The sequence below is a fragment of the Coturnix japonica genome, chromosome Z (assembly GCF_054131305.1).
Source record: "Coturnix japonica strain WE chromosome Z, WE-NBRP24, whole genome shotgun sequence".
Lineage (NCBI taxonomy): Eukaryota > Metazoa > Chordata > Aves > Galliformes > Phasianidae > Coturnix > Coturnix japonica.
Genome location: NC_140702.1, coordinates 17,401,959 through 17,415,502, shown reverse-complemented (window position 1 = coordinate 17,415,502; position 13,544 = coordinate 17,401,959).

The window sequence follows — 13,544 nt, the reverse complement described above, 5'->3', positions numbered from 1 at the left end:
CATGCTTTAGTGAGATTTCTGAAACGCTGAATATTACAGACAGGCCTTTTTCCTCTCACCTTTCATTTGGTACATCAGAGGACACTACTATGCTTGTCAGTGTTTCAAACTGGAAAGTCATATACTGTTATTTTATCTAGAAAAGTAACTTGTTGCACATTTTGTTAAGCAAGGAATGCAGGAGTGATATATTTTATTAGACTCATCTATGTATTGTCTGGAAAAATTGAAAAACAGACCAGCTTTCTGCTCTCAGCTTTGTTTCAGATCTTCTGCAAGGCAGTATTTTTAGAAAGTAAGCTACCCCAAGGAAAGATGAATTCTGTTTTAGGCCATTTATTTTACTTCTGAACCACAGTAATGAGCACATCCAGCCTTCTTTTATTACTGAGATAAGCACTTCAGTGGTAACTGTGATAGCTATTGCTGCTGAAGAAGTCGTAATGATTATTTCTACTTGTTTCTTGTCCCTTCAGGCAGAAGGGATGTGTCCCTCAACTCTGCTGGTGTGGACCCTGCACATGCACTGCCAGCTCAGCATGTGTATGAGGAGTGGCAGAAACACACACAAGGCTCAGCACCTCAAAGAATGAGTTCCCAATCACATACAAACCTAAATGGCAACTCTGTGTTGGGTGTGGTGTCTGGGAATGTGAAAATATGAGGATTTGTTTCTGGACCTTAAGGATGGGACAAGGCACAGGTAGGAAGGGAAGTGTGAGAGCCCAGTGATTTGGTGTGAGCACAAGTTGTGGGAGGAACTGATGTAAGGTGTTTTGATGTCTTTTGGTGGGCAAAGTGACTGCACTAAAGTGACTGTGGACAAGGGAAGAATAAAGAAGGATAAGAATAGTGAAATTACACCAAATGTAATATATACCGGAAAACTGGTACTTGCCCCCTTTGTGGCATATTGCGTGTTCCACTTCTTTTCACACAACCTGACATGCTAGAAATCACAGTATTTCCCTGTGAGAAGTTTTGCTCTATCCAGACTGCATATCTCAAGTAAATGGATTGGTTTCCTGGCATCCCAACTCCAGCTCTGCATGGCTGACCTACGTCTTCAGCAAAGTCTGTGGGCTACTATAGGTACCTGTACATTCTCCTAGCCCCATTTGCAGGTTTCATTCTCAGATGCTCAATTCATGTTGTTGCTCTCTGGACACTGAGGTGCAAACATGGTCACCACACAGCAGTGAGCTGCTGCTAAAAGGGACATGGAGACTCAGACTGAAAGCATGAATGTCCATGCTGCTGTTCAGGTCTCAGGCTGCAGAGAATGCCTGGCCTTGTCACTGCTACAGGAGGGCAGCAGGGATACCAGCTATGTGTTGTGTAAGCAGGTGGATGATCTGCTCAGCCTGGTGGTAAAGCAAAAGGAGGAAGTAAAAAGGCTGAGAAGCATCTGGGATTGTGGGAAGGGAACTGACTGGTGGAGTCTTACTCTGCCATCCCTACAGGAAGGGCGTGGGGGAGATGCTCTTCAAGCAGTGAGGGATCATCAGCCCTCTTACATTCAGGTGGGAAGGGGCAACCTCAAAGTTAGTGACAGATAGAGACAAGTACCTGTTCAGGGCAACAAGCAGACTGTCACTCAGCCTTTCCCACATTCCCAGGTTCCCTTACATGACAGGTGTGAGGCTCTGGAGCTGTAAGCTGGGGATGTTGGAAGTTGGTGAAAGTCCATCCATGCAGGAGAGGTTGTCCAAGGTTTGTCAGTTTGCTCCACATTTTGTTATGTAGGTCAGGAAAAAAAGAAGAGCTGTCATCATAGGGGACTCTCTTCTCAGGGGAACCATGGCCCGGTTTGCTTCTCGGACCCATCCCATAGGGAGGTGTGTTGCCTGCCTGGAGCCCAGGTGAGAGATGTTGCTAGGAACATTAGTCGCCTTGTTAAGCCCTCTGATTATTATCCTTTACCAGTTTTCCACATTGGAAATGAAGAGGTAGGCAAAAGTTCTTGAGCAATCAAAAGGCACTTCAGGGCTCTGGGAAGACTTCTGAAGGGATCAGGGGTGCAAGTTGTGTTCTCCTCTGTCCTCTCAGTTGGTGGCTGGGATCTGCACAGAAAGAGGAGGGTGGATGTGCTGAATGAATGGCTTCGCAAATGATGTCATGCTCAGGGCTTTGGGTACTATAGCTTGGGATGCAGCCTTGAGAAAGGGGGATTGCTGATGGTGAAAGATAACAAGAAGGGATTCTATAGGCACACAGGCAGGAGGATGCAGGCCAGGGACAGTGTTCCCACTCTGATGAAATGGGGGAGATAGCTTCATCAGACAAAGAAAAAGCTGAGGTACCCACTGAGTACAGTGGGTGCTCTGCCTCAATCTTCATGGGTGGATGGTGAGCCACTAGGTGAGGGTGTGGGGAATAGTTTCTGTCCCACTGTAACAGTGGAACATGTCCAAGGCCTTCACATGAAATTGAATAAATTCATGGGACTGGATGATATCTATCCTAGGGTTCTAAAAGAGATGGCTGATGTGTTTACCGAGCTGCTCCATCATATTTCAAAAATCATGACTGTCTGGTGAAGTCCCCAGAGACTGGAAAAAGGGAAACCTTACTCCTATTTTCAAGAAAGGGAGAAAGAAAGACCCGGGTAACTACAGGCTGGTGAGCCCCACCTCTGTGTTTAGGAAGATCATGGAGCAGATCATCCTACATGCTGTGTAAAGGAATGTAAGAGAGAAAGAGGTGATTCAAGACAGCCTTGGCTTCAGCACGGGCAGATCTTGCCTGACCTTGGTGGCCTTCTGTGGTGGAGTGACAGCTTTGATGGACAGGAGAAGGGTGACAGATGTCATCTACCTGGATCTCTGCAAAGCCTTTGACATGGTCTGTCACCACATCCTTCTTTCTAAATTGGAGAGGTGTGGATTTGAAGGATGGACTTTTTGGTGTATTAGGAATTGGTTGGCTGGATGCAGCCAAAGGGTTGTGATCAATGGTTCTGTGTCAGGGTGGAGGCCAGTCACAAGCAGTGTCCCTCAGGGTTCTGTCTTACAATCGGGGCTCTTCAGCATTGTCATCAATGACACAGATGATGGCATTGAGTGCACCCTCAGCAAGTTTGCAGATGACTCACGATTTTTCGCAGTCATGCTGGGTGAAATACAAGTCACCGAATAAACAGCATTTTGATTAACATCCGACATGATCTGAGTAACACTGATAGGGATGCAGTCATATGCTGAGGTGAATCACATTACTGTTTTCTCTTTCATTCCCTTTTCCATCTGTGATAAGAATAAAATTATTCAGCAATGAGAGAAACACTTCAGGCATTCCTCCACTACCTTACTCCAAGAGATGAAGCCTTTCTTCCAGGTGTAATCCCATGGATTTCATTGAAATCACCAACACAGTGAAGCACAGAGCACCAAAATACAAATAAATGATTGTGACCAAAGTACATTTCTGCTGTCTGCTGCCTTTCCATGTGATATAGGTAACTGCTAAAAATAGCTGCTGAGGAAGGAAAATGGATGTTAAGTTTTAATGACCCTTGCCCCTGGCTGGGAAATTGACAAGAAAAATGCTTTGTGCTCTGGCAAAAGCACACACAGGCATATTTCTTGGATTGATAGAGACTGGTGCACAGAAGGAGTCCCAAAAGATGAAATGCTTCACCAATATAGGTGTTGATTTATCCTTCAACAGCAGCTTAGAAGTTTTTGCAACTTCTCTGCTTAAATAAATCTGTCATGGAACAAGCTTGCTGCAGTATAACATATGGAGTTGTCAGTAGTTTTTATCTTTGAAACTGCTATTAATATCCTTTGGGAAAAGATTCACTTAAAAGGCAGCAGAGCATTAACTTTATGTAGAGATTGATTAAGAAGGACTTAAGGACATTAGTGGGTGCTACAGAGCAGGAAGTGTGATGCTAAGCAGCTAGAATATGGAAAACATGACAAATGGGGATGTCATATTTTCATTCATTAGGGTCAATATTTCTCAGACCTTCACACCCAAGTTCTGCGCCTGGACTTGTCAGTGAGCCTTAGGTGGCTTAAGTAAAGTGGTTTAATGTGGGAATAATTGCAGCAACTTCACTAGTGGTACTCAAGAAGGGCTATGGAGAGGCTAAGTCCCATTTCCTGCTGAGGAGTACAGAATTTTTTTCTTCTTTTTTCTTCAGAAATAGGAGCTCCCTCTGAGCAGAAGATCCAGGTGGCCCTGGAACAAGATGTCCTAGTGGCAGACCTTGGTCTAGCATGCGCTGGCCAAGTATATACACCTAATAATCTATCAGTTGCAGAGCTATTTTGTGGAAGTCATTCCACTGTATTATTTTTGTGTATGACTTTATGTAGTTCTGTGTCAAAATAAAGCCTAGTTTTCAAGTTTTTCTTACACGAGTGCGTCTGATAAAGATGTGGGGATTTTCTTACCTATTAATGTAGTGGATCATTTTTTTCTTTTCTTATTATGATATGTAAGTAGATTTATTATTAATTAATTAATTAGTTAGTTATTATTATTATAGATTAACTGTGGTAATGCATTTAACCAAGAGTAGGTTCTTGTGTATGTTTGTGAGTAAAACCAGTAAAACCAGTGAATAACACAGGTGATATATCTTTGATGGCATCTAAACCAATGAGAAAACAAAGCAAAACAAAACTATCTCCAATCTCTTACAGGTATTCTGATGATATGCATAGTGAAGTACTGGCTAATAAAGGACAGCAGCTAAAATGGGGAATGTTGTATGTTGCAGAACCTCATGTTAGCTCTTACATCTAAAATAATAGTGTATAGGGAGATGAACAATGTGAAATTTTAGTGATGTCAGCCACAGTGCTTAGTGTTATTAGTTTAATTAAACTTGAGCAAATACCAAGCATCTAACTAAATAATAATTATAAGAATGAGAATATGATGGAAACTGGGGACCTTGGGAATGTTTTTGGTTCTGGTTTTGTTTTGTTTGTTCCTTTGTTTTTGCCAGACCAGGCGAGTTATACTGAACACTTCTGGATATAATTTTCAGTGATGGGCAATTGCACTTCTGTTTCACTAACTTCAGTGCTGTAATTTGTAACTGCTACCAATTTCTGACTTGTATGAATCATAAATAACCCTTGAGTTATGGAAGGGTTTTAATTTATTTATTTATTTATTTTTGTTTATATATTTTTTTCTTCCTTGCTTGTCCCCAGCTGTATTAGATAAAAGTGACTCTGAGCTATGTGAAAATGAAGCATGCTGCTCATTAGCTGGGTTTTATTGCCATCTGGTGGGTGATTGCATGTATTTCAGAAAGAGACATTTATGTTCTTAGCACTGTTCTGGTATTCATTTAATTTCAAAAAGAAAGCATGAAATCAGAAGCTGTGTAAACAGTGTCGAGTATATAATGAGAGAAGGACACATGGAGATGTGGCACAGCCCAGCTCATCACAGCAGTAACTAGAATGCAAAATGCTGCTCTGTATTGGGTATTTAGCTTTTGTTGCTTTTATGTCTTTTATTTTGGGAACTGGAAACATAAGCATATTAATTCTCTAGCACTGCAACATAGAGGCCAAAATAAAATTTCAGAGATCATAAAATGAAGGAAGACCCTTGAGATCCTTGAGGAGATCTTTTGTGTATATAGTGCACGTAGCTACATTTAGTTAGTTCCTTTTCTCTGATACAGTACTGCTCAAGCGCAGCTTGCATTTCTGCTTCAGGGTGTTTGGTTGCTACCCTCTGTTCCACGCTTAAGTGCTAATACTAAACACTGTTCATTAATCTAATTGACAGATTTTTATGACTTTGCCACTTATGTTTATATGTCTTTCTACAGCTATCAGAAATGTAAGTTTCTATGTAAATAAAGGCTCTGCCTTCAGATTCCCATTTCATTCTGGGGGTGGGGGGGGGGGGGGGAGGGAAAGTTTAGATCATATTCGTCTTGATCAGCTTTTATGGAATGGAAAGGAAAATGAGTTTACTTCAATGTAAACCCATAACAAAATCTGTGTGAGACCTTGTGTCGGCACCCATTTCTAGGGATGCCAGTGTTGGGTTGGATGAAGATTTAACTCCAATCTAACAACAGGGTGAGCAGTAAGATAAAAAAGAGGTTTTCTTTCCCACTGCTGGTGCTGAGGTTATTTTCTGTATGGTTTTCCATCATGTAATCTCCAGAAAGATGCTCATCTTAATTTCTTCTCTTACATGTGGGTACTTCAAGCTTCATTTTTTTCATTGGTCTTCTAGGCTGTCACCCTGTTTCTCCAGTCTATATTGGAAAAAATATTAATAACAATCCAATTTTGGGTGATACCATTAGGAGCTAGGAGTTGGATTCAGTCATCTTATGGGTACATGGATGTCTTCCAACTGGAGATATTGTATGGTTCAGTGACTTTGTGATTCTATGATTGTGTATCTGCCACTTTTATTAAATCCTCTGAAAACACACATCTTGGTGTTCACTGATTATTCATCACCATCAATTAAATGTTTTGAAACAGTCCTCTCCCTGCTAATTAAAAACAACACCACAAATTCCTTCTAAAACTCCTAACTATGAGAAAATATGCTCTACTCTTCTCTACCATCATCTAATACATGCTATAAGCAGAGACAGTATCTGTGTTTTCCTGAGTGTGGATAGCATCACAATTTTTGTGCCCAGCCTTCTGCCTCTATGATCATGGCAGACAGTTCATACCTTGTAACATCAAAAAGCAGCAGCATTCTCAAGGGAAACACTTTCACAGAGCAGGAGCCATTGCCTCTCTGTTACAGAATGTTGTGATGCTCCTGATGAACATATTCCTTTCAAATTTTTACTAATTATATTCACTTTCTATTAAAAATACATAAATTTGCCAAGTGGTCCTCTGCCCTGGCACTTACAGGGTGTGTGCTTTGGCTAAGTAGAGAAGTGCTGTGTCCATAAACTGCTGGCCATATGCTGGTATCTGCTGTGTCAGATCTGAGAACTGGACTCCACATTTCTGTTTCTAGAGGAACACAAGTTTTTTTCCAGAGGCATGTAAGATTTGATACACTTGAACCCAGGAACCTCAGCCACTCTTCACAGAGCTCTCCCTCCAGACCCTTCACCATCTTTGTAGCTCTCCTGTGGATGCTCTCTGATAGCTTTATGCCCTTCCTACAATGTGGCAGCCAGCCCACATGCAGTACGGCAGGTGAGGCTGCACAGTGGAGAGCAGAGGGGACAATTCCTTCCCTTGCCCAGTGGCAGTGCTGAGCATACTGCACCCCAAGGTACAGTTGGCTGTTTGGGCTCCAGGGCATACTTCTGGCAGTGATTCAGTGTATTCATTCATCCCCCGGTCTTTACCTAAATGCACGGCTGTCCTGTCCTGGATGCAGAATCTGGCACTTGCTCTTCGCAGAATCGTTAATGTTGGAAAAGACCTATAAGGTCATCCAGTCCAACCATCCACATAACACCTATATTGCTCTAATACTGACTAAATTATGCCCCTCAGTGCAACATCTCCAAATTGCTTGAACACTTCCAGATGACTCCACCACCTCCCTGGGAAGCCTGTGCCAGTGCCTCACCAATCTTTCTGTGAAGTTTTTCCTAATATCCAATCTGGATTTCTTCTGGAGCAACTTGAGGCCATCACCTTTTATCTTATCATTGTAACCTAGGATAAGAGGCTGACCCCCACCTTGCCATAATCTTTGTTTTGAGGAGATGTAGAAGGCAATAAGGTTTCCCCTGAGCCTCCTCTTCTCCACACTGAACAAGCCCAGCCCTCATTCTGACTCATCCTTCTGAAAATGTGGCCTAGGCACCTTGCATAATATAGTACTGCTGTTTATGTAGCAAAAATGGTAAGCTCAGAGCATGAATCTCGTTAGGGCAGTGGTCATTCACATTCCCTGTAACACATGCTGCCCACATTAGTTTCATTAGATACTTCTGTTATGTGAAAAGGATTATTGTGTTCTTTGTTACCTTTTCTATTTCTTGATGTCATTACAATTATTGCTTCAGGTTCCACAGTTGCTATACACAGTTGTTGATGTGTACTTTCCAGCTGGTAAGCCTGCTCTGATGGCAAATCTTGGAGCCCTACTCCTCAAGGGCAGGAGCAGGGGGATAGCTTTCCCAATCAAATGTTTTCTGAACATGTTTGCTGTCAATTCTGAATAGCAACAACTGTTTCTAGCATTCTCATGTTGAAAAGATAACTCTTCTTAGGAAGTTCAAGTGCTTGTACTAGAATCTCGTCATAATTTATTAACTAGATTTTGAGATAAGTATCAAGATATATTGAATTAATCGCTACATGGGTTTAATAAAATACCGTGTTTATTACAGAAGTTCCCACCAGTGAGCCAGAGGAAAAATAGGTGTATGGAGCATATGCCAAGAAAGTCCCTGGCTAGGGTTTGAACTGATGTCCTCTATGGTAGAGTTACTCGTTATTTATCTTATTTTATTTTATTTTATTTTATTTTATTTTATTTTATTTTATTTTATTTTATTTTATTTTATTTTATTTTATTCTGTGTTGAAAAGCAACAACAACAACAAACAACAAGCCAATCTTTTATAAAGACAGAACCTCAGAGATAATGCCAGGAAAAGCACTGTAGTAGAACAGGAAGTAAGTGGGATTACAGGATCTGGCTGCTGTTTGGCCTAATTAAGGTTTTGAATGTCACCTGTTTTGGTTTGTTGGATTTTGCATTTCAGAAAATTTGAAATAATGCTGCTCTTGAGTTGGTTACACTGAAGAAGTTGGAGTGTGATGGAGTATTTTTCCAGCTGAAAATTGTAGGCAGAAAGAACTAAACTGTTCCTCACCAGCAGCAAAGTGTTACTCAACAGGCTTTTGAGTGAGAAATGCAGGCAACTGATGCTGTATGCATACAGCTGATACTGTATTTGCTCAGAAGGCAAGAAAAGACTCACCAAGGCTGAACTGTTAATGTAGTATGTAACAGTAACATTACAGAAGTTGGCAGGAAAAGAAGTTTGTGTGTCTTTGTGCACCACAGAGTATGGCAGGAAAAAAGATCTAGTTCTACTGCTAACCACAGTTTTCTTTATCCTATTTGTGCTTCTTCTGTATTAATTAGACCAAAAGCTCATCAGGTAAAGAGACTGTGACAGTGTGCATATATGCGGCCTTGGGCTCAGTCTAGACTTGGGAATGGAAGAAGGGTATATGTCTTGGTGTGTGTTATTTTTATTTTACAGGTAACAAAGTTCAATAATTTATTTACCTGTCAGCCTGATTTTTCCTTCAGTGAATGCTGAAATGCGTTTTCTTACTTATTTTCCTTCTTTTGGATGTAGTTTTTCTGTCTATGTTGCCTCCTGGAACATGTTTCTGTCTCTGCTTATCTTTCCAGTTACAGTATTCTGTTTCTCCCATTCACTTTTCTCCTCTGTTTATTTCTTAGGTGGAAGCTTCTGAATGGCTTTTCTCTGCCATTGTCACTCCCGCACTGATTGTATTTCTCTTTTTATTTACCTTTCTGCTTTATCTTTATCCATTCTTCCTTTCTCAGTATTGTTATCTGTCTGTCTATATGCCCCCTATACATCTGCTGTTACTCATTATCTTCCCCTATGTTGTTTCTGGACTCAATCCAAAAAAGTTGCTGTGGTGCTACAGAGCGAGAGCTGCATGCTAAACTATGTGTATCTTTTACAGGATAGCAAGGTGCTCAGGGCAATATAGTGGCTCCTTGGGAAGGACACAGAGCTTCTAATGTTTTGTGCAGCCTAACACAAGCTGGTAGAGATGGACTAAAACAGAAAGGGATGGGATTTCAGGCACAGCAGGGAGCTGTGTGCTGTACCTAGTGCTTACATCAAATAATTTTTATCCTATTGATGACTAAAATGTATATTTTAGTAACAGAATAAAGGTCACACTGTTTTCAGTCATCACAAGTAGTTCTTCTGCTTGGTTGTAGTCCCTTCTGCAGCAGTGTAGGCAATAATTCAAGATTCATTAGGTGAGAAGAGTTAGTACAAATCAGTGATGATTTCTGACATGTGGCAGTAGAAGAGAGCATCTGGCATGCTGCATTTATATACTCAACTCCTTTTCTTCCCCTCTGTATCAAAATATTGCCCTTAATTTAAACATAATGCTTGCGTGCAGGCTGTGACTCTGATACTCTGATAGCGTCACTCTTTCTCTGAAGTATGTATCTAAACATGATGAACAGAACTTGCATAGAAGAGCACTGTTTCTTTGCCTCTGATATTTATTATTTATGTTTATTATTAATTATCGCAGTTCTTATTTTTAAATTTATTTATTTATTTATTTGTTTATTTATCTATTTATTTCCTTTCTCCTAGGTAAGAAGCAACCAGTCAGCTGTTCACAGTCCCTTCATCCACCTGATTACAGAGCCAGGTATGTCATTCCTTACCACCAACAAAGGGTGCAATGGGCATTGGTATTCAGGAGCCATCTGTGCCACCAGTGGAGGTTCAGCAGAGGGCACCCAAATTGCTATGAGTCGGAGCCTTGGTTTCTTTTATGTAGAGCAGGGTAGGTTGTATTGATACCAGACACACACGTAACATTCCCCACAGGACCAGACAAAGAGCCAAAGATTTAAATTATTTACAAAATCAGGAATTCTTTGTTCTTGCCTTAAAGATTTGAGGGGATGTGGAATGCTCTAGCCAGCTGTGTGACAGTTAATTCTGCTCTGTGCCTCCTGTGCTTCTGATACAGGGCCTTTTCAGCCCTCCAAGCAGTCTCCCAGCCTGCTCTCTGAAGGTCAGGGATAACAAACATACTAATGTAGTCACACATGAAGAGGCCTGTTGCAAGACAGTTAATTTCAACTAAGCTTTAGAAAATTTCACTATTTGATACAATTAAGTGTATCATCAGTATTTTTTAAGAGCTGAAAATAACATTTAGATTATGGCGTTTGAAAAATTGACTATAATGCAACAGTATGGCATTATATCCTCCAAAGAATTACTCTTATTAAAAATATTTCTATTCTTATGATGTTGCTCTAGAAGTGACTTAAATATTTTAATGCTTGTAAAATGAGCAAATCCCTGCCAGCTGAATGCAGTTACACTGCAGTGCTTTTGGTCAGACTTTAAAAATGGCTACTGATTGTCCACCTTCTACCACTGAACTCTTTGATTTATCAGTTTGTAGGGGTTCTGTTTGTTTGTTATTAACATTTTAAGTTAAAATTAAACCTCTATAACAGAAATAGTAAATATCTCTAGCATATTGAGAAACACACTTTAATTGCTGTACTTTTCCATAGTCAAAAATTTCTAAGTGTAACATTAGTGTCTAAATAATCATGGTTCTCATGAAATGGCATTTCCATTATAGACTCTGTAACTGCTATTCTTTGATAATAGAAATGGACATAGAACCAGGAGTAGATAAAAGTCACAGAAGGACTAATGGCTCTGAAGAAGTCCAAATACAGTAAATACTGTCCAAATACAGTAAATTTGCAGATACCTTAAATACAAAATATGTTTCTTTATGAAACTGAGTGGTGTTGATGAATAAGATCTGGAGCAACAGATTTTAAAAATTCCTATATCCAGGAAAAGTAGGAAGTAAGGAAGAGGAAGGAAACGTAGGCCAATTAATAGACTCGGCTTAAATGATCTGAACAATTTTGAAGTACCAGAATTGCCATCGACAAACATTTTTTGAGCTCTTCTGTTGACTTTGGAGAGAAAGACTTCTAAAGCATTAATTTATGGATCCTTATTTTAAATAAGGTTGTAATTTTGGTCAGAGGTCAAAAAAAAAAAAAAAGGGGGGGGGGGGGATGGGGAAGAAAGAATATTAATGCAAAGAACACTAAAATACTAAAATCTGAACTGAAGTTTATATGATAGGAAGGGCTAGAAGCAAGTATGAATGAATGAATTGCTCAATTTCTGTTCACTAGCTCTAGAAAGAAAATAAGACAGTACCATGCTGGATTGCTAATGTCAAACCTGTAGAAATACCTTAGACAAAGGAAAGGCTGAGACCTAAAGGAAGTCTAGAGAATGTAGCTGGAATGTGTTTTCAAGGAGCAGCACAAAGAGCTGTGTTCAAAGCCTGATGTTCATACAGAGCTACTAGATTCAAAGAAAACTTGAGAATTTTGCAAAGGTGCATTGAGAGATATTTTGTATGCTTAAAAATAAACTATATTAAAAGGAATATGTTTCCAGTGTACAAGGCAATAACTACAGTACAGACTGAAAATTTCCTCTGGGACTTGTCCAAAGATCAGCTGAGAGTAATAACCTGAATGTTATCCTTATTGGGTGGGTTATAATTAGCGGGTTATAATACACTCAGTGTAAATATTATAGTTTGGGTATTGATACAGAGCTCAATGTGGAAACGTAAGATTAGATTGTTAAAGATTGTTAAAGATGTGTTGAATGCAAATGCATGAAGTTAAGATCATGTAGTAGGAAAATTATTCATGCTATAAATATATCAAAGTTGTATTAAAAAATGCCTATAAGAGATAATTTTACAGTATTTCATGAAATGTAGTATTTGAATACAAAAAAGATGCAAAGAAAGCACAATACAGCCTTGTGGTGTTAAGTGTTGATTAGGATTGAGGATCTGCCTCAAGGGAGGTGGTGGAGTCACCGCTCCTGGAGGTGTTCAAGGAACATTTGGATGTTGTGTTGAGGAACATGGTTTAGTGAGAACTATTGGTGACTGGTGGATTGTTGGATCGGATGATCTTGTAGGTCCTTGATTCTGTGATCTTAAGGGTCTTTTCCAGTGCAAATCATTCTGTGATTCTGTGGCTGTGTAGCAAAGGAAAAGCTAGTTCTGTATACGAGCTGTAGTAGTGACACATAGTAAGCAACAGGTTTTGATTTCGTGTGATTTGAAATATTTTCTAGGAACAAATTTCTTTCAGACAAGCTACTTTGAGTTTTTTCCATTACACTGTGGGAAGTGGTAATGTTATTTAAAAAGTCTGAAAAATCCCTGTTTAGTGTTGGTAAATAACAGCAGCATTGTTCACTGTATTATCAATTAAGAGAAAAGATTGGAAAAAAGTGAAAATATTGAACATAACTACTTGACTAGATGAGAACTGATTATTTATTTATTTATGTGTTTATAAATACGAGCATTTAAAATTATTTTTTCCATAAAGAATTAAGGTTCTAGTTCTCACACAATGTGATGCAGAACCTCTGTAACTGTGAATTGGACAGAACTTTAAAGTGTACAAAGAAGGAGAAAAACGAGTGTAAGTTGATAGTTCCACCTTAGAAGAGACAGTAAACCTGAAGCTGACCTACAAGTGAAGTATCTGATATTGGCAGATTCTTCTAAAAAAATAATGGAAAGAGCTGAGTTTTGGGCCCCATGAACTGAGATATGAGTGATCAAGGAAGGAATAAATGATACAGAATTAATTATAAGGACTATCTTGCAGCAAAAAGACATCAGGGAGAAGAAGCATGAAAAACTGTACAAACCATGACGAGGCATTCCCAGGGGTAATATTACAAAATAATTTTCCAATTAAATATGAAAATTGCTGAAAATAAGTAA